Source organism: Petaurus breviceps, unplaced genomic scaffold (genome assembly GCF_028583685.1).
Source record: "Petaurus breviceps papuanus isolate PSGF00001 unplaced genomic scaffold, PetGlider_PUasm1.0 90881, whole genome shotgun sequence".
NCBI classification, from domain to species: Eukaryota; Metazoa; Chordata; class Mammalia; order Diprotodontia; family Petauridae; genus Petaurus; species Petaurus breviceps.
In genome coordinates, this window is record NW_027187369.1 from 12,389,128 (window position 1) to 12,415,582 (window position 26,455).

Consider the following 26,455-nt stretch of genomic DNA (forward strand, 5'->3'; position numbering starts at 1 on the left):
CTAGCTCCTTTTTTGGAGAGATGAGAAAACTGAAGCCCACGGAGGTGAGACCTCCCAGTCCCGCAGGGAGTAAGGAGCAGAGTCAGAATTCAAACACAGGTTGTAGGCACTTTGGCCTATAGAGCTCCAAGATACCTTAGATGTCATTTAGTCATTTTATAAGAACAGCTAGGTGACTCAGTGGATAGCATATGGGACCTAGAGTCAGGAGGACCTGAGTTCAAATTTCACCTCAGACATTTAGTAGCTGTGTGAGTCTGGACAAGTCACTTTACCCTGTTTTCTCGGTTTCCTCATCTGTAAAATGAGCTAGAGAAGGAAATGGCAACCACTCCTAGGGTCTTTGTCAAGAAAACCCCAAATAGGGTCATAGACAGTCAGACACAATTGAACAACAACAAATAATATTCATTTTTACAGAGAAGAAAGCTGAAACTCAAAAGGTTAAATTTAACTTGTACTCAGTCACACATGAAGTTAAGTGGCAAAACCAGGGTTTCATCCCAGGTCGTCTGCTGCAAATCCAGGGCTCTTAAGAAATGTTATTGATGCTTTATGTTTTTACATCACAATCATTTCTGGATCTGCCTCCTTTCCTGTATATGACCCCCAGGCCCACCCATTGCCCTCACTTATGCACATTCAAAGAGCAGCCCAGTCCTTTCCCTCTCCTGACAAAAAACCATTAACCCAAACCACAGGACATGACAACTGTCCCACAGTGTAGCAATCATTCCATACCCACTGTCTACTCCCCTCCAGACTATTGAAAGAAGAAAGAAATATTCCCTAGGGCTGAGATTGGTCATTGATATCATTGCCTTTAGCTTTGTTTTAGAGTTATTGTCCTTCCCATTACTGCAGCCCCCTTCAGTTCATTCTGCCTCTTTTCATGTTTCTCTAAATTCCTTCTATTCACTGTTTCTTATGGAAGAGTAATATTCCATGATATCCATAATGCCCTGATTTGTTTAGCCATTCTCTGATCCCAGGGCACCCAGTTTGTTTCCAGTCTCTTGCTACCACAAAAAGAAAGAAAAAAGACAGAACGTTGCTAGGAATATTCGAGTCTATAAAGGCCAGCAAATGTCCCATCACTGAGAGGCAGCAAGCTCCGTAAGGTTTAGGTCTGTTTGGTCTTTGCATTCCTAGCACCCAGGACAGTTCCAAGAAGCAGTAGGGGCTTTTTGCACGTTTGAATCGCATTAAGTTTTCTGCATTCAGCTTGAAAATGTGAAGTGATAACTCGACAGCACATTTAAATACCTTTCTCGCACAAGCAGTCTGTTGCAGTGAATATGGGGACTGCTAATGTTTATGCTGTGAGCTGGGTTGCTGATGAGCTACAGAAAGAAAACATCTGCTCCTTGGCGTGGGCTGTTTGTTTGTTTGTTTAAGATGAAATGAAGGTTCGAGAATCCTAACAGATGAGCCTGGTGAGTTATTTCTTTGGTTTAATGAATCTCCAAGCTGAGAAGAAAGGGGAATATTGGGGAGCGGGTTTCAAGCTGAAGACATTCCCTTCCCTAGTGCACACGGCAGTGGGGAGGCAGCCTGGTAGAAGGCAGGGGCTCCAGACCTTTCCATCTCTTCCTCCATTAGTAGAAAATGCTTTTAGTGTGGCCTCCACTCTATGTAAATTTGCTTATTTATAAAGTATATACATGAACTACTACTATACTAATAATTATGCACATTGTAAAATGTACACAAAGAATAGAAAATTTAGCAGGATGAGATAAAGATGAAATGATATTTGATCCTAGAGGCCAACTAGTGGGAACCACTGAAGTTAATCGAGTGTGTACGTGTGAGTCTGTGGATGTTGGGGTCGGACGTGGTTTTGAGAAAATCGCTGAGTAGCCGAGTTAAGGATGGATGGAAGGAACTTGAGGCAGGGGGATGAATTAGGAGGCTATGGCAAAAAGTCAAATGGGAGGTGATGGAGCTGAACTAGGGGGCCGGCCACATGAGTGGAGAGGAGGGGTTGGATGTGAGAGATGGGATGGAGGCAGAAATGACAAGATCTGGCAACTGAGGGAAAGCGAAGAGTTGGGTAGGACACTGAAATAGCAAATCTAGGTAACTGGAAAGCTAGCAGGGCCCTTGACTGTAACAGGGAAGTGTGGACGAACATTCCATTTAGGGGGAAAGCTAATCTAATGAGAGCTGGGCTACATATTAAACTTCATCCATCCCTGCTTGTCCTTCCCATAAGACTCACTGTGTTCCACCAAAACCAAAAGGTGGGGGGCAGCATTTACTCACCATTCATTGCCCCAGAACACAGAACCCAACTGTCTCTGAGGGGTACCTGCCACAGTTACTAGGTGATCTGGGAGGAAGGGATTGGGTAGGCCAGGAAGAAGGGGAATTTTCCCAGTGGTATTTGGCAGCTGCTACAGTGGATGCTGGAGGAGTGGTCAGGGAAAGACGGAGCAGAGTGGGGGCTCATATTAAGGGGGTGAGGCTAGGTGTGCTTGTGTTGGAGACAAGGCATGTAACACACTATTATTGGCTTGGGGTGGGAAAGGTGGGATGGGCCTACTCATCAGGTCATGGTTCCCACTTTGGAGACCATTGGTATTGTGGAATAAGTACTAACTTTGTACTCAAAGGATCTAAGTACAAATTCTAACTCAATTACTTAGAACCTGGGTGACTTCCCACCTCTGGGCCCCAGCTTTCTCTTCTGTAAAATGATGGCGTTGGACTACATGACTCTTCCAACTGAGGTCCATTCCAACTCTGGTTCCTGTGATCTTTCAAGATGGGACACTTTCTGCTGCTCCTTCAAGCCCTTCACTTGACCCCTGGAATATAAGCCCTGTCTGCTAAGGCACTGTCATCATTCTCCTTTGCTCAATTCAATTCAATGGGTCTCTACCATGTGCTTGAGACAATGCTGAATCCTGGGGAAAGAGACCAAATGACATAGTCCTGGACCTTCACATCATATGCCCAGGTAGATGAGCTCAATATACATAAGAGTGAAATGGAAAGTTGGGGGGATAAAAACCATAAAGCCAAACAAACCACGCAACATTGGCATGGCGATGTCTGACAGTGTAGGAAGTACACACCCATAAGTCCCCCTGCATCTGCTCCCCAGGACCAAAAGGAGCCATTGAGATCACCTGGAGCTCAGTTCCAGTAATCTCCTTTGGCTTTCTGGGTCTGCCCAGATCACTATGTCAGCTCTTGTTTCTGTGCATTCCTCTTATTTGTTGTTTCTTATGCATGTTAAGGCAGCAGGGTGGGCACAGAGTCAGGAAGTCCTGAATTCAAATCTAGCCTCAGACACTTTTGTGTGACCCTGGGCAAGTCACTTAACCTCTGTCTCAGTTCCTTCATCTGTAAAATGAGGATAATAATAGCATCAACCTCTCAGGATTGTTGTGAGTATGGAATCAAATATGCATTTTTTTTTTGCTTTTTGGAGGGGGGAAGGCAGGGCAATTGGGGTTAAGTGATTTGTTCAAGGTCACACAGCTGGTAAGTGTTAAGTATCTGAGGTCACATTTGAACTCAGGTCCTCCTGACTCCAGGGCTGGTGCTCTATTCACTGCACCACCTAGCCACCCTAATAATAGATAATCTTTTTTTGTTGTTTGCTTTGGAGGCAGTGGAAGGCAAGGCAATTGGGGTTAGGTGACTATAATTACCATTTTTGTGATAAAAGTATTTCTCCAAGTCCTCCAGTGGCAGATTGTCTCATATGTGTTATAGTAGAAAGAATATGGGAGGTGGGGCCAGGAGAGACTTGGGTTCTAATCCCACCTTTTTTGGCACTAGCTTTGTGACCATGTATAAATCATTTAAATTCTGAGTCTCAGTTTCTTTAGTGGTACCAATGGGAAAAATAATACTTGAAGTATCTACTCCACAGGTTTGTTGGAAGGCTCCAATAAGATTGTCACCCATGGCCCAGCACCCCCAAACTCTGAGCTTATATGAATTGAATTCAGTCTTAGAGATAGCCCCCAAATCATAAGTCTTTGGCTCACATTCCTGGAATTGCCCTTGAGAAATCTCAGACTATGGTTCAAACATAGTTCATGTCTAGGTAAAAGAGTCTATAGATCCTATATATGCAATCAAGTTTACAATGTATACCATGTATGTGATAGCCCTTATCCCACTCTTTAAAAAAAAGAAAAACACATACAAGATTTTCAGTGGCCCAGAAACAAATCGTCCTGATTTCCTCTGGGGCCTTCCAACCCTCCAGACTTAGAGCGCCACCCTGTAGTTTAGATTCCCCTTGGAAAGGAAATCATTTGGAGTTGGAGGACAACTTTCTATTCTCACAGTGAATCTCACTTTCACACTAGCATTTATATAGTGCTTTAGAGTTTGAAGGTATCCAGTCTTATGATATTACCCTGAGGTCTTGGACTCCCCAGAAAAGAAATTTAGGATTGTTAGAGACTGCTACTCTCTGTTTTCCATTAAACCTGTGCTGTCCAAATAGTTCAGAATAAGGACAAAAAGAGAAATCCAGGTTCCTTGTTCCCCCCATATTGTGGATTTAGTCTCATTTTTGAGGAACCATTCATGTTATTCTCTTTTCTCTCTAAGAGACTGGTACTTCCCTTCTTCTCTTTCTGGAAATCTGGGTCCTAGAAATCTTGAATTTGGGTTTGATAAGGGGGTAATCTGAAGCTTGTGTGCCTGTAAATACTGCTTCTCTCTCCAGAAAGCTGTATTCTTGGATCATTTTACCCACGAATTCCCCCTTTTCTATCTCAGAGGCTGGGGTTCAGAAGCTCTAAATACTCATCAAGGCAGAGTACAACGTCTGGCACATAGCATATGCTTGTCATCAGACTGTAATAGCTCTGAGCTTTTTGTAAGAAAACAACTATATCAGTTCATGGGATTGTTATAGATGGGTTAGTACTCTACTGGGGTGACTAGAAGAATGAGGAGCAATTTACTTCATTCTAGATGACAGGATCTAAAATGATCTCAGTAGGCTGAAATGTTGGAGTGAAGATAATAAGATGCAATTTAATAGGAATGAAAAAGCAAAGTCTTACTCCTGAGGTCCAAAAGAATCCCTTTCCACTGCAAGTAGTGATGCAGGAGATGTGACTAGAGAACACCTTCACTGGAAAAAGAAAGACCTGGGAGTATTAGTGAACTGAATGCTCATTACAAGTCAACAGTGGTATGGTTCAGCCCCAAAATGCAGCTGCAGGCCCCAGGAAGAGAGGCAGACAGATCAGGATCAAGGGGGTGACAGCTTCAATGTCCTCTGTTCATTTCTGGGCAGAATGTATCAAGGTCATTAATCATCTAGGGAAAGTCTAGAGGAGGGCCACCAGGGTGGTTAAGGGGTTCAAATTTATGCCACGTGTGGATTTGTTGAAGGAACTGAGGATGTTTAGCCTGAAGAAGAGAAAACTTAGGGGAGATATGACAGCGATTTTTAAGTATATCAAAGAGGGATTATACTTATTAAAATAAAAAGCTTGAAAACAAACAAACAAAAAAGAAATATTAACCCCATATTACAATAGCACTTTAAGGTCTGCAGAGCACTTTACATATATTATTTTTTTTGAGCTTTACAACCAGCCTGAGAGGTAGACACTATTACTGTCCCCATTTTATAGATAGGAAAACTGAGGCTAAGCAAAGTTAAGTGACTTGCCTGAGGTCACTCAGCTAAGTAACTGACTGAAGCAGTATTTGAACTCAGGTCTTCCTGACTCCAAGTCCAGTGCTCTAGCCACTGTACCACCCAAAGGGCAGAATTAGAAACACTGGGTGGAAATTACAGAGAAGCAGATCTGGGGCTTTAGTGTAAGGCAAGTCTTCTCAACAAGCGAGATGCAGAACAGATTCCTGTTCATGACCAGGCTGGCCTAGATGTCCAATTAGAGACAGTACAACAGAGTGGGAAAGTGGGGGGAGGGCCTAAAAACAGTGATTACAGCAAATCACTTCACCTTTCCGTTTCATCTGTAACATGGAGACAAAAATACCTCTCTATGTCTCCCTCAGGGGTGTTGTAAAGAAGCACTTTGTACATTGTCTAGTGTACATCCATGTGAACTATTATTATAAGCATTGAGTAAGTACCTACTATGTGCTACCCACTGTGCTAAGAAGCACAAAGAAATCTCCCCCATGCATCCTCATGGTGCGAGGGAGGCTTTCTGGAGGCTCAGCGATGTGTGAAAGTCCATGAGAAGTAAAGAGGAAGAGGGATCTATATAGGCAGAGAGGGAGCCCACACGGACAAAATTGCCTCTTGCTGAGGTATTGAAATGTTAGTATCGATTCCTGCCTGGGGTAGAAATATCGAACGGTGTGAGAGAACATCCGTGAGCTTTCTCTCAGTAAAACTCATTAGAGAATCTGGGAGCATTTTTAACAAGGTTTAAAATAAAAAGCTTGAAAACAAACAAACAAAAAAGAAAGAAAGAAAAGGTTGTATGGAATCAGGATGTGAGCTTCTGGCTGGACATCACCATTCCTGGGCAATCCAAATTTTGTGGATTACTGGCACATTCTCTAAGCCTTAGTTTTCTCATCTGTGAAAGGGGGGCAATAATATTGGCTTTCCATTCACTGGAAAGTTATGGACCTCCTTACCTCCCTCTTGCCTCTAGGGCAAAACAGAAATTCTTCTGTTTGGCATTTCAAGTCCTTCCCAACCTGGTTCTAACCTACACCTTACAGGTTTATTCCCCATTATTCCCTGTCACGTGCTCTGTATTCCAGACTAACTGGCCTGTTTACTGTTTCCCCTCTCCTGCCTCTGGGCCTTTGTTTATGCTGTTTCTCATGTCTGGAATATGTTGTTGTTCAGTTGTTTTTCAGTCATGTTCAACTCTTTGTGACCCAATTAGGCATTTTCTTAGCAAAGATACAAATATTTTTCCCAGAAAATGATAGTGCACATTCTCCCACAAGTACAGGGGAAGAATGGGTTTGAACTTATATTACTATGGTTATTTGGGCAGCTAGGTGGCGCTGCAGTGGATAGAATGCAAGGCCTGGAGTCAGGAAGACTTTTCTCTATGAGTTCAAATCTAACCTCAGATACTTACTAACTGTATGATCCTGGCCAAGTCACTTCACCCTGTTTGCCTCAGTTTCCTCATCTGTAAAATGAGTTGGAGAAGGAAATGGCAAACCACTCCAGGATCTCTGCCAAGAAAACCCCAAATGGGGTTACAACTAAAACAACTAAACACCACAACAACTATGGTAGTAAGGCATAGAGAATATGCATATAGAACACATGTGGCTGAAGGGTATGCTCACAATTCTGGGTTACTGAAAGTCCGTTCTCCAGTCCCTAGCCAGCATTCTTTTCTAGTTCAAAGGGTTGCATGGCTTGAAATTGCTTCTTCCTGTAGGTGGTTATCTTTCTGCATCCATCTGTGCTTCGTTTGTCCCTTTCAGTCCCTAGTATGACTCTCTACACTCTGGGATGAGTGGGCTGTCTCCTACTGGTCTTTTTTCCTCGATGACATGGCTAATGGTAGGGACAAGGGATGGCAGGGAGGACAGAACACTTCCATCTCAGGGGTTTGGCTTGAATTGTAATTATCAACTACAGAACTGAAATCTTCCATTGCTAGGCTAGACCCAAAGATGAGCCTTTGTTTGAAGGAGAAGCTTGTAGCCATTGAAGAAATTGCAACTTTTTCCAAAGGCAATCTAGCCTATTCTGCTCCTCCTGTTCAGTTCCCGGCTTTCATCACTGTCTATCTACAGTGTCTATTCAAGACATAGACACTGGGGTGGCCAGGTGGCTCAGCGAGTAAGAGCACCGGCTCCAGTGTCGGGATGACCTGAATCAAATCTGGGCTCAGATACTCAGCACCACACCCAGAAATAACTGGCGTGTAACCTTCAGCAAGTTACTTAACTCCGATTGCTTAAAAAAAAAAAAAAGACATAGACACTGATGGACCAGCTCAATGGGTTGTGCATCTAACTAAGTAGCATGGTCTGGTTAATAGACATTTTTCATCCACTTGTAAACCAAATGGATTAGACATTTCTCTAGGTAGTTATATGGAGATGCACCACTAGATGGTACAAACGCCCAGTTTTCCAGCAATGGTGTGCTAAATGGTTTGTCTGGGCATGATCGCTAGATTGGAACTATCTAAAATGTGCACCTTTGAAAGCTGAAAAGTAAAATACTTCAAAGTATCAGTTGAAAAACAACATTACCTTCAACTTTTTTTTTTCAATTTCTAGTTGTTGAGCTTTTTATGCCATTAGAGGAGTAATTAGAGAAACGATCAGGAACAATTTTTCTTTTCTTCTATAATGTTAAGTTACCTTGGTTATTGTTATAGACTAAGAAGCACAGATTCTGTCCAGAAAATATAGGATAAGGACAGGGACAGTTTTTCAAAATTTCCCCTTCGGTCACTCCCTTTGGCTAGGGATACCAATAGCCATAGTGCAATATCCCATGGATGGTGAAACCATAGGATCCTAGTTCTAGAGCTGAAAGGGACATCAGAAGCCATCTAGTCTAACCCCTATCATTTTACATATGAGGAAACTGAGACCTCAAAAGAGGAAATGACTCATTCAAGGTCATATAGTACATGACAGAACTGAGATTTGAACTCAGGTCCAGTGATGATGCCAAGGTCAGTCTCTCATATTCAGGGCTTTAAGCTGCAGTGTTAATTTGGTCTAAAAACTTTCCAGCCTGAAATTTTCCAATCTGATGATATAATCTGGAGAGCACATTTTTCGTCTTCTAGATTTTTGAGAAGATCATACTGGGAAGTCAAAGGACAGCAAATAAACAGGCTAAGTAAATTTGGTAAGAATGGATGATTTGAGAAAGGTTGTCCTTTTAAAAACTGATTTGATTTCTTGTATATTACAATGATCTATACTGATCAAGTCATATATCGAACTATATCACAGATTTGCAAATGATATTGTCCTAAAGAATAATAAGAATATCTGACTTTTTTTTGAGAATGGATCTTCCTCAGCTCCTCCTCAGGCTACAGATTCAATGCCCATTCACCTACCCAATTGCAGCTCACAGCTCCAGAGCTCAAGCAATCCACAAGCCTCAGTCTCCTCAGTAGTCAGGATTAGAGTTATGTGTCACTATAGTCATCTGACATTTGTTTTGAGAATAAGTTGTGCTGATGTCTTTTGTGTTTAGTCACAATTTCTTATAGATATACTACCCTCTACCCAAAGAACCCTTTGTTATAACAAAGAAAAATGGATAAAACCAAAGGATGTAGTGAGCATGTTTGATGGTATATACAACATTTCCTTACATCTTTATTGAAGGGAAGAGAAGGCAGCTGACATTTAGGTGGCAAGTAGGAGCTTAGTAGATAGAGAGCTGGGCCTGGAGTCATAAAGACCCAAGTTCAAATCTGGCCTTAGAAATTTATTAGCTGTGTGAGCCTGGGTAAATCACTTCACCCTGTTTGCCTCAGTTTCCTCATCTGTAAAATGAGCTGGACAAGTAAATGGCAAACCACTCCAGGATCTTTTCCAAGAAAACCCCAAATGGGGTCAGGAAGAGTCGGACAAGAATGAAACAACTGAACAACAAGGTAGCATAGTGGATAGAGCGTTGGATCTGAAATAAAGACCAACTGAGTTCAAATCCAGCTTCAGATATTTATTAGCTATGTGACCTTGGGCAAGTCTGCCTCAGTTTTCTCAACTGCAGAAAACAGGAGATAATGATAGCACTTACCTCTTAGGGTTATTGTGAGGATTAAAGAAGATGATGATTTTAAATAAAATAATATTGGTGAAGTGCTTTGCTTAAGGTACCATATAAATGTTAGCTATCATATAATCATTTTAAAAGTTTACAAAGCACTTTACATACATTATCTCACTTGAGCCTTACAACAGCCCAGTAAGGTGAGAATGACAGACATTTTTATCCCCATTTTACAGATGAGAAAACTGAGACTCAAAGAACTCAAGCACATGGACATAGAGCTACTAAATGCTTAAGGTAGGATTCAAACCCCGCCCTTCCTGACTCTTTGTCCAGCACTCAGTACAAGTGATTTGAGTTTATATTTCAGGTCTTGAATATTGATCATGCCATTCAGGAAGCCATTAGGGACAGTGGTAACAATGACAACAACAAGAACAATGATAATAATTCACTTCTTTACAATGCTTTTTCATTTACAAAGTGCTTTCCTTACAGCAGCCATGTGAGGTTTGGGTAGTACAAGTATCTAGAAAGTGGGTAAGAGGAAATGCGGCTCAGGGTAGAAAAGAACACTTCCAGGACCTCCAAATTTGACTTTTCCCATGAGTCATTCAATGATCATAATGGTAAGCCTGATGCTTGTGCCAGGGCATGGGTCAAAAAGTGGTTAGGAGAGGCGGCTAGGTGGTGCAGTGAATAGAGCACCGGCCCTGGAGTCAGGAGGACCTGAGTTCAAATCCGGACTCAGACACTTGACACACTTACTAGCTGTGTGACTTTAGGCAAATCACTTAACCCCTATTGCCCTCCAAAAAGCAAAAACAAACAAACAAAAAGTGGTTAGGAATGCAGGTCAGAGATGATAGATTAAATTCCCCTTGCCTTAAAGCAAATCACTCCTCTGTGATTGAAAGCTATGTCAGACCTCTGGTCTATGCATTCAGGATCATGCTTCTGCATCTATCAGTATGTTTTAATATCTCTTTTCTTTTCTTTTCATTAAAAATATTAATCTGTCTCTCCCACTATCCCCAACTCTCAATGAGAAGAAACAAACAAAAATTTAAAAAACCAACCTTGAAAAATAAAGCCCTCTATATATAACTGCATAGTCTGGCAAAACAAATTCCTATATTAGCCATGTTTAAAAATGTCCCTTTCTGCATTTTAAGTTGATCACCTCTGTCAGGGAGTGAGTGGTATGTTTTCATCTTCATTCTCTTGGACCCATGGTTTATCAAAGTATGGATCAAAGTTCTAACATCTTTCAAGGTTGTTTTTCTCCATAATGTTGTTAACTTTGTAAATACATTGTTCTCTTGGTTCTGCTCACTTCATTCCCCATCAATTCACACAAAGTCTTACAGTTTCCTCTGAAATTGACCATTTCATCATTTCTAACCGCCATAATAATACTTTATTATATCCATATACCACAATTTATTCAGCTGTCATGCAATAGGAGAACAGTCCCTTAATTTCCAATTTGGGGCTACCACCAAAAGAACTGCTATAAATATTTTTCTACATATGGGTCCTTTCCTTCTTTCTTTGATTTCTTTGGGGTATAGGCCCCAGGAGTAATCTCACTGAGTCAGAAGGCATACACATGGGGTAGGTGGCACAGTGAACAGAGCACTGGCCCTGAAGTCAGGAGGACCTGAGTTCAAATCCAGCCTCAGACACTTAACTCTTACTAACCATGTGACCTTGGGCAAGTTGCTTAACCCCAACTGCCATACAAAAACCAAAAAAAGGTATATACATTCTAACAACTTCAAGGGCATAATTCCAAATTACCTTCCAGAATGGTCACATCACTTCATAGTTCCACCAACTATTGTACTTGTTTTCCCACAGCCCCTCCAACATTCATCATTTTCCTTTTTTGCCTCTTTTGGCAATAATGAGTGTAAGGTAGAATATTAAAGTTTTTTTAATTTGCATTTATCTCACTATAAATGATTTAGAGCAATTCTCATGTGTTTGTTGATAACTTAGATTTCTCTCTTTGAAACTTTCTGTTCATAACCATTGACCATTTATGTATTGGGGAATGGCTCTTAATTCTTATAAATTTGGATCAGTTCCCATAGACCCTTTATCAGAGAAACTTGCTGCAAAGATTCTTCTTCATTTACCTGTTTTCCTTCTAATTTTTCTCATTTCAGATTTGTCTGTGTGAAAACTTTTACGGTTTTTATAATACAAATTGTTTGTGTTTTGTGTGTGATTTAGTATCTGTTTTTACTTTGGGTTCTGACCAAGGCCAATGATCTGCTGGTGGCACTGCCCACTGTTTGATTGTTTCTACCATAGGCCAGTAAGATCCCAAACTACAGAATAAGCCACAATGGACCCTTTTCCTCACTCTCTATAAAAGGTGGATAGGTAGGCAGGTAGGTAGACAGACTGACTGAATTAATGATATTCTACTGTGAGAGTAGTCCCCTGACCTGGAAAATGAAAAACAACAAAAAAAAGAAACTAAATGAAACTGAGGATTGTAAAAGAAGAGGATTTCCAATCACTCTGATTAGCTTTCCTTTGTTAATGGTTTTTGGTGCAGTCAGGCATTCTCATTAAGCCGGGCAGTCCCAGGCCCTTTCACCTCCTCCTTCAACAAGATCACGACCATCTAGCATAGATTGCTACATGAACCTTCACCCTCACTTCACAAGACCAGTCTTGCATCCCCAGCTCCTTGATTGGCACCTCTGGCTGGATGTTCCTTAGGTATTCTAAAGTCAACATAGTCCAAAAAGAATGCCTTCAATCTTCTCCAAAACCAATCCACCCTTCAGACTTACCTATTTCTGTTGAGGAGGCCACCATCTAAGCAGCCAGGTTTGCGACCCTGGAGTCAACCTTGATTCCTCTCTCTTTCATACTCTCTATCAAATTACTCCCCAAGTCTTATTGTTTCTACCTCAACAGCATCTCTCGAATTTGTCCCCTTCTCTCTGCTCATACAGTCAACAGACCTCATCATTCTTGCTCAGAGTATTACAGAAGCTTCCTAAGAGGGGCCTGGCTTCTACTTTCTCCCTTCTCTAATCCATCCTGCACGTAGCTACCAAAGTAAAATTCCTAGAGCACAGATGTGACTAACAACACCTCTCCCCAAACAAAAAACCAAACTTTTAATGGTTTCAATTGCCTCTAGGATAAAGTACAAAATCCTCAGTGTGGCATTTAAAAACCTTCCATGATCTGGCCCCTACCTACCTTTCCTGTCATATTTCTTATTATTCTCCTTCACACACATTCTCTTACAGCTCAGTTTTCATATTCTTTCTCCATACACAACATTCTGGCTCCCACCTTTGCACAGACTGCCCACCCCAAGTCTGGAATATACTGCTAACTTCTACCTCTTAGACTATCTATCTTCTTTCAAAGCACAGCTCAGACGCCACCGCCCACATGAAACCTTTCCTGATTCTCCCAAGCTTGGTGTTCTTTTGTTCGTGAAATTACTTGTTCGAACTTCGTATTGCTTTGTATTTATTTCACATTTTCTGTCCCCAGGGGAGAGGACAAGGGACTCTTTTTCATTTAGCACAGTGCAAGGTACATGAAAAGTATTTCTCTAGTTCCTGCTCAGAGAATTGTCTCAACATCTTTCCTCCCATTTTTCTCTTAATGATCTCAGAGGAAAAAGGTGTGTTCTCCTTGCCAAAGCTCAGCCCTCCCTTGAGCCTTTGATCTTGGCCTTTCCTGACCCTCAAGGGTTTATTTGGTTAACCTTTTCAGAACACAAGGAGTCCATGCCAAGGGCGTATATTAAACGAATTAATGGAGGACTGATTTTTCCGCCGGGTTGGGGGGCCTTCGCTCTGAACAGTGTTTCTAGATAACCTACAAAGATAGAGAAGAATGACCAAACTCAGACCTGCGTGGAAATTCAGAATCATAGTCCCCATTTCAGTTATTGTTGGTTTTTTCCAAATGACCTACAAAGCCCTCACAGGGGGCATCGTTGGCTTTAAGTGGAAAATCAGAATCACGAATGATTTTAGATCTTTGTGGTTTTAAAGAAAACGTTCTTATTATAGAATCAGAGAATCATGTTGAAACCCAGCACTAGAAGCTCCCAGATGGAACTTCCAGAAAGCAGAAAGGCAGAAATGGCAGAGATTAGCAAGGGAACAAGAAACTAGGTAACCCAACAGAAAACGCCATGGATCAGGGCCCCAGAACATTTACAAACTGTGGTTTACAAAACTTCATAAAATTTGCATTCCTTATAGTGGAGGGAACATGTTGTAATGGCTAGAGTGCTGGATTCGAGGCAAAGAGGTAGATCTCAGTTTGAATCCTGCCTCTGACATTGACTGGGTGACTCTAGGAAAGATTATTGACCTTTCTGAGTATCAGTTTGCTCATCTGTGAAATGGTACTCATCTTATAAGGCAAAGCAGTTCAGTGACTGATTCAGTGACACTGGATTTGAAGGCAAGATAATCCAGGCTCATGCTCTGACTCAGTCACTTAATACCTAGGTAACCTTGGACAAATCACTTCATTTCTGAGCTGAAGTTTCTTTATATGTAAAATAAGTTGGACTCAGTGGTCTCCAAGGTAGCCCTAAATTCATGATCTGGTGGGGGTTGTTAGGAGGATCAAATAATGAGATCATACATGTGCATTGCAAACTTGAGAATGATAAAGAGATATGAATAATTATTAGAGAACTCACACTGTGCCCTGTCTTAATGAGCAATAAGAAAAACTTCTCATACCTATCAGTAACATAAACAGTGGTATACCTTGAAATGGGGTAAACCTCAAGCAAAATGACTGAAGAGACAAGGCCATGATCTAGGAATAGGAATAGGAATAGGAATAATCCCTTATAAGTCGGAATCCTCAACAATTTACAAACAGCTTTAAATGCATCCCCTTACTTGGTTATCCCAACCCCCACCCATGAGGTAGGTAGGGCAGGTAAAATCATCCTGATTTTACAGGTAAGGAAAATGAGGCTCAGAAAGATGAAGTGATTTACCCAAGATCACACAATTAGTAGCCAAGTCAGGTCATGAACTGAAGGGATTCTTGGTCAAGTCTAGGCTAAACATGGAGGCCTCTGAGGTCCCTTAAAACACAGGCTGTATATATCATACCTATCAGATTGGCTAACATGACAAAACAGGAAATTGAGAAATGTTGGAGAAGATATGGGAAAATTGGAACACTAATGCATTGTTGGTGGAGTTGTGAGCTGATCCAACCTTTCTGGAGAGCAATTTGGAACTATGCCCAAAGGACTATAAAACTGTGTATACTCTTTGTATACCACATACTAGATCAATACCCAGAGATCATAAAAAAGGGAAATAGACCTACATGTATAAAAATATTTATAGCATCTCTTTTTGTGGTGGCCAAGAATTAGACATTGAGGGGATGCCCATCAATTGGGGAATGGCGGAACAAGTTGTGGTATATGAATGTAACGGAATACTATCATGCTATAAGAAATGAGGAGCAGGTAGATTTAAGAAAAACCTGGAAAGACTTACATGAACTGATGCTGAGTGAAATGAGCAGAACCAGGAGAACATCGTACAAAGTTACAGCAACATTGTGTGATGATCAGCTTTGACAGACTTAGCTCTTGTCAGCAATACAAGGATCTAAGACAACTCCAAAACACTCATGATGGAAAATGATATCCACATCCAGAGAAAGAATTATGGAGTCTGAATTTAGATTGAAGCATACTATTTTCTCTCTCTTTTTTTCTTTCTCCTGGTTTTTCTCTTTTGTTCTGATTCTTCTTTCACAACATGACTAATGTGGAAATATGTTTAATGTGATTGTACATGTATAGCCTATATCAGATTGCTTGCCTTCTTGGGGGCATGGAGGAGGAAAATTTAGAACTCAAAATCTTATAAAAGTTAATGCTTGGGGTTGGCTAGGTAGTACAGTGAGTGGAGCACCTGCCCTGGAGTTAGGAGGACCTGATTTCAAATTTGACCTCAGACACTTAACACTTACTAGCCGTGTGACCTTGGGCAAGTCACTTAACCCCAACTGCCCTCCAAAAAAAAGTTAATCTGAAAAATAAAAATAAATTCACTAATTAAAAAAAACATGGGCTAGACTCAAAGGCTTCTGAGGTCCCTTAAAACACTGAGAATCTGTGATTCAGTGTTTCTTTTTCATATCAAGTTTTGTTCCCTCTGCACCACACAGCCTCCAAAGTAATGAGTCAATAAGAGCTAATAACACTAACCATAGCTACTGTGTTCCCATCACTGATAATGGGTTTGATTTTACATTTTATAGTTAAAGGGATCATTAGCGATGAGTCTTCAGGATTAGTGAAAGTATTCCCAAATTTTACAACCATGTCTAGAATAGCTTCAGAGATTCTCAGATAAATGCCTGGGAAGCTTTCTCTTTCTTTAGTTTTCCTAGTACTAAACTTTTCTGTGAGAGGCAGTGTGATATATACTGGCTGTGTGACCCTGGGGAAGTCACCTAACTTCTCAGTGTGTCTTGATAACTCTATAGGACTAGAAGCTGGAGGTTGCATGCCAATATGCATTGGTAGAAAGGATTTCTTCACTAAGAGTTCCCTATGTAGAAGACATATCAGGTCTGAACCAAAAGGGAAAAATACTTTTCTCTATGTGTGCCAGAAGTGTGCTGGTAAATGTTTAACAACCAGCTCTCCAAAAATGTACAAATGACACCTTTCTGTTTAATCTGCACTATTAACATTTTCTCCATCATTTTTTAAGTCTAAGCAGTCAATAAAACAGTATATCAAGCCCTGATTTGTAGCTGTTTCTTATTTCAGAGTTACAAATGTTCATACCAAAAATTTAACTATTGGGTCCTGGCTCCAGGACACACCTTTTCATTCCCCACAACTCTCCCCAGAATGTAAGCTATTTGAGAGCAGAAATTGTTTCATTTTTTGCCTTGGTATTCCCAACCCCCCAGTTGCCTTCCACATTTTATCTGAGTCTTTGATTTCTCCAGGCAGTGACACTGCAGTGAGGAAACGCCCTTTATCAACACAGATCATAATCTGCTTGAGGCATTAAGATGTTAAGGGGCTTACCAGCATGGGTCAGAGGTGAGACTTGGATCCAGGTCCTGACTCCTAAGCAGAATCACTATGTTTATTGGACTGAATTTCACCACATAGAGAAAAATAGATATTACAACTCTCCTGATATATAACAAAAGTAACCTATCTAATGCTCTGCAGCCTTCCTTTCATACAAACTCCTAGAGGCAGAAAGTATAGCATGAGATTCCAAATGAGGGAGCCTAAATCTATAAGTAATACAAGGGTCTCCTGACATCTGATGATGGTTTTCAGCTCACTTTTCAGAAGTCCAGGAGGTAAAGGGCCTCAGCTTTCTCTTCAGAAATGAGGAAAGTTTACTAGTCGTGTGACTTTGGGCAAGTCACTTAACCCCAATTGCCCTCCAAAAAGCAAACAAAACAAAACCAGAAATGAGGAAAGCAAATCAGATGTTCTCTAGGGACCTTCCAGAAGAGATCTGTACAAGTAAGAGGTGTGCCCTTGCTAGATTTCACAGGCACAAATATCTTCCCATTGGAATTCTCCTCCCTGGCCCTGGTACTACAGTAACAGGCTTTCTACTTGATCCTCTACTTCTCTCCAATTCTCCATAAATTATTGCTCCTTTCTAGGCCTCAGTTTCCTTCTCTAAAGTTAGTCACTGGGAATGGATGGTCTCTAAGGTCCCATCTGCCTCGAAAAGTCTAGGGCTCTATGATTCCAGGAAGTCTGCGTCATTCATCTACATAGCCCTGTTCTCACTCTCCTAGATGATTTGGGCACTGAGGATTTTTTTAAGTCTCTGGAATAATAACAACAAGAACACTATGGCATTTTATCTTTTTCTTTAAGAAAAAAAAACTTTATTGATGTCTGGTTGTTACATCACAGTCATGTCCCAGGGCAACACCACCCCTTAATCCCTCTCTGGCAACATAGGAAGGAAAGAAATGAAGCACCTTTGTGCCAGGCATCTTGCAAAGTACTTTACAGATATTATTTCATTTGATTCTCACAGCAACCCTGGGAAGAAGTTGATATTATTATTCCCATGTTATAGCTGAGGAAACTGAGGCAAACAGAGGTTAAATGGCTTGCTAATAATTGTCTGAGACAGGACTTGAGCTCAGGTCTTCCTGATGCCAGGCCCAGTACTCTGTGCCACCCAATGACCTCCAAAGTAGGAAAACACATAAGGAAAACCAAGCATCTGTAGTCCCCTGCCTCTACCCAGAGGAGTAAAGTGTTTCTCATTATCTGTTTTCCCCGGGGCCAAGATTGCTCGTAACAATATATTACGACATACCAGAGTTCAGAGGCCTTTCAGGGTTGTTCTCATTTACACTGTTGTGGTCACTGACCACATTCTCTCATTTGAGCCTCATAAAACTTTGAAGTGGGCAGGGAGTGTCATATTTCACCTGAGGAAATAAGCCCATGTGGTTAAGTGATTTGTTGAAGGGTGCACAAGTAGCCAGCAGCCAAGTCAGGACTAGCCTCCTGCCTTCTTACCAATCACTTCCTACCATGCCACTCCATGGCATCCTTGGTATCTCTAATATCCATGGAGATTGCCCATTAATCCTAGGTCCTCATGGTTCGTCACCATTCTTGGTTTGTTTTTGTTTTTTGCTTTTTGGGGGGCAATTGGGGTAAGTGACTTGCCCAAGGTCACATGGCTAGTTTTTTTTGTTGCGTGTCTGAGGCCAGATTTGAACTCAGGTCCTCCTGACTCCAGGGCTGGTGTTCTACTCACTGCACCACCTAGCCACCTCCAGTTCGTCACTGTTCTTGATTCAGTTGATGTTTATGGCACTGGGATCTTGGTGTCCACCCCACCCCCTTATTTATAGGCCACTCTCTGTTCCCCTCACTCACACTGTGACCTCCAATCATTAACTTCCTCCCATAACTGACTACTGGTTCAAGCTCAACTTCGGGGTCAGCCACTTTGATGTGATCTCTTCCACAATGGGGGATGCTCTCATCCCCTTAGAGAAGCAACATGGTATAATGAAAAAAAATTTTACATTTGGAGCCAAACCACTTGGATTCAAATTCCAGCTCTGCTGCTTCCTACCCGTAAGTTCCTTCTCTCTGGTCCTCAGTTTCCTCTTATGTAAGATGAGGGGTTTCGAAGAAATGACATCTAAGGTTCCTTCCATCTCTGTCTCTATGATTCAGTGACCTTTGACACTTGTACCATAAGTTGTGGATGCCAATCTCCCTTTTGGCCATACCTATTGAGACCATCCCTGTTCACTTTTCCTGTCAACTTGTTCCATTTCTGCTTCCCAAGCCAAGGAATTTCTAGAGGAAGACTCAGCATCAGGTGGGTGTGGCCTAGCACAAATTTATGCCACCCACCTTCAATAGGGCCCTTGCCACGATTTTCTCATTGGTTTTCCATCTCCACATCTCTCTCCTCAAGTTCCCAGTCTGCCACTGCTATCACCCATCATCTACCTTACTCTCAACAGATAAATCTCCACAAAGATCAAAGCCACCTAGTTAATATAAGATTGTTTCAATAGCTTTCTGATTCCATATCTGTCCTTGACTCAGAGATCAAGATGTTCATCCTTCTCTTTAATTCAAGTCCATTCAATAAGCATTTATTTACATGCTTCCGTGCAAGACACTGGGGGACACAAAGGCACAACAAAAAAACCTTGGCTGTCCCAGCTAATCTAGCCTTCCCTTCTGAACCAATGTTGTTTCATATTACCTAGTCATGACCCACTCTAGATAACCAAGCTTTTCACTGACCATATTTGCTAGTCGGGGCTGATCTGCTAGAACCCTACTGCTATCTGGGGCTAGAATCTCTCTACTAATACCAGGCATATGACCCAGCTGCTTGATTGGAATGTTTTCTTTTTTTAAAAAATCCTGATTAAAAGTACCTGAAAGAATGATTAATATTAATTGCTTTCATGTATATATTAACTAGAATAGAAAATCCATCCAAAGTAAAATTTGAAGAAATGTTATACTTAGGCATATATAAGCTTCTTCTCTCTGATTTCAACTGTCTGTCTAACTTGTTCTTTACCCTTAAGTGTAATAATAATAATAGATAACATTTAAATTGCACTCACTTTGCTAAGTGCTTTACAATTATTGTCTCATAGGGGCAGCTAGGTGGTGTAGTGAATAGAGCACTGGTCCTGGAGTCAGGAGGACCTGAGTTCAAATGCGGCCTCAGACACTTAACACAAAACACTTGCCCTGTGATCTTGGGCAAGTCACTTAACCCCAACTGCCCTGCTCTCCAAAAAGAAAAAACAAAACAAAATAAAACCAGAGAAACAATTATTATCTCATTTGATCCTCACAACAACCCTGAGAGGTAGGTGCTATTATTATCCCCACTTTACAGATGAGGAAACTGAGGCAAACAGAGACTAAGTGACTTGTCCACAGTCACACAGCTATTAAGTGTGAAAGATCAAATTTGAACTCAGGTCTTCCTGACTTCAGGACCACTACTCTATCGACTATACCACCTAGTCCAAAGCAGAATGCCCCTGTCTTGGGGTTTTGCTCATTTCAGCAATGCCTTGGATACCTTCAGACTGGCTCTGGCTCAGATTCTACAATGGAAATTCCCCCACCTCATCTATAGTTGTATACACAGAGATTGTGTAAAGATCCTTGAAGGATCACCTCTCCTAAGTCATCAGAATGCCACAAAAGCTTAAAACCTTTCAAACTCCCCAGGCTTTTAAAGTCCTTCCCAGTCTGGTTCCTGCCCATCTTTCCTGACTGAAAGGACTCACTTCCATATATGCTCTAGGCCTGGAATGCTCTCCCTCTTTACCTCTACCGCTTGGACCCGCTCCCAATCCCTTGAGAGTTCTGCTCAAGGGCCATCTTTGCCTTTAGGAAAGGAAAATCCCCCCAGTTGTCAGTCCCCACTCCCATCACCCTGTATTTATTTGGTATATCTTTTACATTTATACAGCTGTGTATATATATGGTTTTCCCCCAATAAAACATAAGCCTCTTGTGAGCAGGGACAGTTTTTTACTTTGTATCCCCAACCCTGGCACATAGTTGGCTCTTGTTTTAAAATACATTTTATCTTTTTCAATCAACACAAATATGCCTTCTGTCCCTCCTACCTCCCCCCAACCCCACTGAGGCAGAAAGAAAAAGAAAATCGTCAATTACAAACACGAGCAAAACAAAGTCCAGCATTGGCCATGTCCCAAACAAATATGTCTCTGCATAAGAGGAAGCAGTTTCTGCCTTCTTCAAAGAGCTTACATTCTATGGCAGAGGTATCAGACACATGGCCCTAAGCCACATGACAGCTCCTACTCCTCCCAAGTAGACGGGAACCAGATTAAAATGCAATTGGAAAAATATTTATCAAAATAAATTAAAGTATAATAGACCACAGAGAAGGCTAATATGTGGCTTTCTAAGTTACCAAGTAATGGCTTAGTGATCCCTCTTTCTGAGTCTGACAGCATTGTTCTAAGGGGAAAAGGAAGAATATATTGTATTTAAGCAGATAAATACGATATAATTGGAGGAGGGAGAGAGTCCTAACTAGTGGGAATCAGGAAGGGCTTTCTAGAGGAAGGAGTGCCTTCATGGAAGGATCTAGAGCTAAGGAGTTGAGCAGACCTCTCCAGGGGTGCTCTCCAACTCAGCCCACCTCAGCTCCTAAGGGACCTGGCTCCTATCTGCATCCCCTCCCTCTGCAGCAACTGATCTGGTTTCTAGTCCCTTCTCTGGTCACTTCCTAGCAATATGGCTTCCCCTTCCTGGGCCTCCTCCTCCTATGGAAAATAAGAATTATCTCGAAAATCTTTTCAGTTCGAAAATTCTATATTTCTACGTCTCTCTCCTACTAGTTCCTTCCCCTTGGCTTTCAAAATGTACAGGTCTTTTTTTCCTGGGGAAAAAAACCCAAATAACCCATCATTTGACCCCCACTGCCTCTTGTACGCACAATACTTCTCCCAAGCAGGCCTTCTTCCTAGTTGCTGGGCAACCGCCCACTTCACTATTTAATTGAATCCTAGCCTGAGGCTCCCTTTGATTTTTCTGATTGAACTGCAGAACAACGGCAGATTTATCCGTAGCTACACAGCTCTCTCTAGAGGACCATTACACGTACTGTTCCAAAAAACAGAGGAAGAAGAAAAACCCCTGGTAAAGCCAAATTCCATGAGCTCTTGTACCCAGTGCAGTCAGATATATGGCAAGGACATGGTTAAATGGTTCTGGGGCACTGAGACCCTCAAGCCCCAGCAGCCCCCGTGGATGGCTTGGAATAAGCTTTGGAACTCCAAACACCTTCCAATGCCCTAGTTTCAAGCTGAAGGATGCAAATCTAAGAGATGGAGGGGAAGCACAGTTTAGTGAAATGGGTACCCCTCACCCCCTAGGGTTCAGGCAGATCATCCTGACCCCTGCTTCACTGTTGGCACCTCAGGCTGAGGGAGTGGGGCTCCCAGGAGATGAGGCCGTAGAGACCACCAAGTCCAATTCTTTCATTTTACAAAGAAGGAAACTGAGGCCTAGAGGAGGGGAAGGGACTTGCCCAACGTCACACAGACCAGAGTCAGAATTTTAACTCCAGTCCTGTGATTACAAGGACAGCGTCTTTCCATAGTACTATGCTACCAATTTTAAAAAGGAGTAGAGCCCACCCCCAAGCTTGATCAACCCTACTGACCTGGTACCTTAAGAACAGAAATTTGGGGGGAAGCTTCAGGCCCCACCACAAAAGGAATCTAAGGGCCAACAAGCTCCAAGGTACTATCTCCCCAGAGACCACGCTGGAGCACTTTGCTCACTCCCCTTCTTCCATTTTACCTTGCAGCGATTTAATGTGATTCAAGAAACATCCCCTAATTTCTAGGGGAGACAGAAAGATGAAAAAATGACAGTCTCTGTCCTCAAAGGGCTCACTGCCATCTACCTTGGCACAGGACATTTTACCAAAAAGCAGAACATGATCAAAGCCAGACCAAGACCAAGGGACGGCAGAACATTTGATGAGGGATCACTTTCAGTTGAAGAGGGGAGGATCAGGGAAGACTTCATCAAAGAGGTAGCACCTAGGTTGAGCCTTGAAGGAGGAGAAGGATTTCTATGAGTAGAGGAGGTAAGAAGTGAGTGTGTTTTAGGGCTAAAGCAAAGCTTTCTAGGAGATGCTAATTAGGTTAGAAGGTAGAATGGATAAAGGGGAGCTATATGCAATAAGGTTAGAAAACAAGATTGGAGCCTCAAATGCCAGACCAAGCAGTTTGTATTTTAACCCAGTGGCAATAGGGAATCACGGAAGGTTTTTGTGTAAGGGAGTAATGTGGTCAGACCTGAGCTATGAGGAGATTGTTTTGGCAGCTGAGTGAAGATGATTGGGATGGAAAGAGACTGAAGGCAGGGAGAGCAGTGAGAAGGCAAGAAGTGATGAGAAGCTGAATTGGAAGGTGGGGAAAGGATGATAGGAGTGAAAAAGAGGGAGGGGTAATACAGGACGTGCTGTGGAGATAGAATTGTCAGGACTGGGCAACTAATTGATCATGTTAGGATTGGGAGTGAGGGACTTGGAAGAATTAAAGAGCTTGGGGGTGGCTAGGTGGCAAAGTGAATAGAGCACCAGCCGTGGAGTCAGGAGGACCTGAGTTCAAATCCAGCCTCAGACACTTAACACTTTCTATCTGTGTGACCCTGGGCAAGTCACTTAACCCCAATTGCCCTCCAAAAAGCAAAAAATAAAATAAAAAATAAAAGAATTAAAGAGCTGGGGTGACACCATGAATAGAAAAAAGGAAGCTGCTGGGAGGGCCAACTTCAGAAGAAAATGATATCTATGATCAGTTCTATTTTGGACACACTGCATTTGGGGTGTTGGTGGGGGATTCATTTGGAGATGTCCAGGAAGCTCCTAGTTTCATATCCCTGATCAGTCCTGTCTGCCCTGAGACAATCTTGCCTCCCTTCCAGATCCAGAAACCTAAATTCATGCTCCATCTGCACCAACGATGACCAAAACTGACTGACCAAGCCTTTCATTAACCACATCTGCCACTGGGAACCAGCCTTTCTGACCTGGGGCTGGAGCCTTCCCAACACAAGGTCCATAGATGCAGCCACTTGATAAGACTATTTTCTATTTTAAAAAAATCTTCATTAAAACTCCTGTAAAATGTTGATTGTTGATAATTACTTGTGTGTGTATGAATTAGAGGAGAAAATATCACTTACAGCAAAATTTGAAGAAATTTCACATCTAGTTGGGTTAGCTAGGTGGCACAGTAGATAGAGCACTGGCCTTGGAGTCAGGAGGCCCTGAGTTCAAATATGGCAGCAAAAGCTTACTAGTTGTATGATCCAAGGCAAGTCATTTCACCCCTCCTGCCTCAGTTTCCTCATGTGTAATATGAACTAGAGGAGGAAATGGCAAATCCCTCCAGTGTCTTTGCCAAGAAAACCCCAAATGGGGTCACGAAGACTCCAACATAACTGAAACGATGCAGCAGCAGCAGCAGCAGCAAATTTACATCTAGTTACACATTGATGCTTTCCCTCTAACTTCAAGTATATCTAAACTCTGCCTGGACTTATTTGCCTATAGGTTTACTTCTTAAGCCCAAAGCAGATTTCCCCTGACTTCCAGGCACTACTCACTCCAATAATGCTTTGGTTATGTTGTGCAGTGGCACTGAAAATCCCTACCTTGTGCTTACATACAACTTGGAGGCTCACTCCTGAGTCATTCAGAGTGGTTTGAAAGCTTACTGCCTCAGCCTTGCATCACCAAATCAGAGAAGATTAGAGCTGAGGGACCTTGAGAGACCACTTAGTCCAACCTCTTCATTTTCCAGAGGAGGAAACTGAGGTCCAATGACTTTCCCCATTACATAGCTAATTAGTAGCAGGGCCCAGTCTACAACCTTCGCCTTCTGATCACTTGTTCTCACAGGATTATCCCCCTGTCACATGCTTGAAAGGGAAGATTGGCCCTCCACTGTGGTTTAGCCTTTTCACCTTTTGGGGGGCTTGCTCTTCCTGTGTCCAAGCCAAAAGAGAAAATCCTATATTACACAGTGACTAGTTGAGGTTTTATGTCAAAACCCATGACTCTCACCTTCCAATTAAGAGATTATCACCACGGTGACTAACTTACCAATGTGGCACAGATCTCACTCATTCCTCTCTCAATTACTCACCTGCTTCTATCAGCTCTCAAATCAAATGGCTAATTAGCATAGAAAAGATTTTCTTTTACCGAAGCAAGTCAGAAAATGATCTCAGACAACTTCTGGACCAAACCACTGGGCAACTAGTTTTTTCTCTTCTTTCTTTAAACATCCACTGAACAGACAGTTTTTAAAAGATAGATTTGTCCCTGTGATGTAAAAGGACTACTACGCACAAGTACACAAGTATTGTTTCTTCAAACTGGCCTGTTGCTGGTAGAGCTGGGTGTTAAATGATCATGGGGAACAAAGCTCATATAGACGTCTTGTTAATAAAGGGAGGTGTCATCCATGGGATTTTGAAACTGGGCAATGGATTTACATCTTTTTTAGACATTCATAATGTGGGACTCTGGAATGAGGCATTTGCAGGATTGCCTTGCCTACCCCATCATCTTCAGTCCCTACTGTCTAAGTAGAGGAGCAAAATTACCCACATGGCAGCATCTTCACTCTGAACTGGTACTCCTACACAGCTCCCCACTTCCTTTTTAAAAATTCACTCAAGTCTTGTTCATCAGCAAGGAAATTAAAAAAAATCTCTTTTTCAGTTCTCTATCAGTATTCATTCCTGCACCCCAAACCCTACCCCCACCCAACACAGCAAGTTAGGCCATCTGTGTCACTTTGTTTTATTCAAAAGAGTGCAAATGTCAACCAATTGAAGACCCAGAGGTGACTGTGGGTAAGGTCACCCATCACCCCGAAAAGCCAAAGCATTGAGCGGATGTCAAGCACCTTCCTGGATGCCCTTTGTGATGAAGTGATTGAAGGGGAGACAGGCCAAGAGGCTGAGAGAGCAGGCGGCAACTTGAAAGGCACCTTTCTCTTGGGAGGAAAGAATACCTCGATGAAGAGAAGATTCTCTTTCTCCCCGATTGCTCCCCACTCTACCCCCCTCCCAAAGATCCTGTATTCATTTGGATTTTTTCCATTTGATTGAGTCTCACTGGATTGGCAACAATTCAGCAAACTAGCATCATAAATGAGTCTAGGGATTTTTTTCCCCAAGGAATTCTTAGAGTTGGTCCCTAGCTTTAGCTTCAAGCAGGGTTTGATACTTATTTCCTAGAGCACTGAGCTTCTCAGAATGTTCCTGTGGCTAAAAAGTGCTAATGGGATATGGCCTCCAGGACATGATGAATGCCGAGTCCAGGACTGAGAAAACGATTTTCAGTCCAATATCATTTCATGATAATCAAACTCATTACAAGGAAAGTGTTGGGGGGGAGGCAGAGTGGTTGGGGCACTGCAGTTAGAGAAGATCAGATTCTGAATCCTGTCTCAGACATTTACTAGCTCTGTTACTCTTGGCAAGTCATTTAACCTATCTGTGCCTCAGTTTCTTTATCTGTAAAATGGAAATAATAATACCTATGTAATTACTTTCCAAGGTTATTGCGAGAATCAAATGAGAATGATATACAGAGTGTTTTGCGAACCTTAAAGCTTTAAATGCTATAAAATGCCAATGATGAT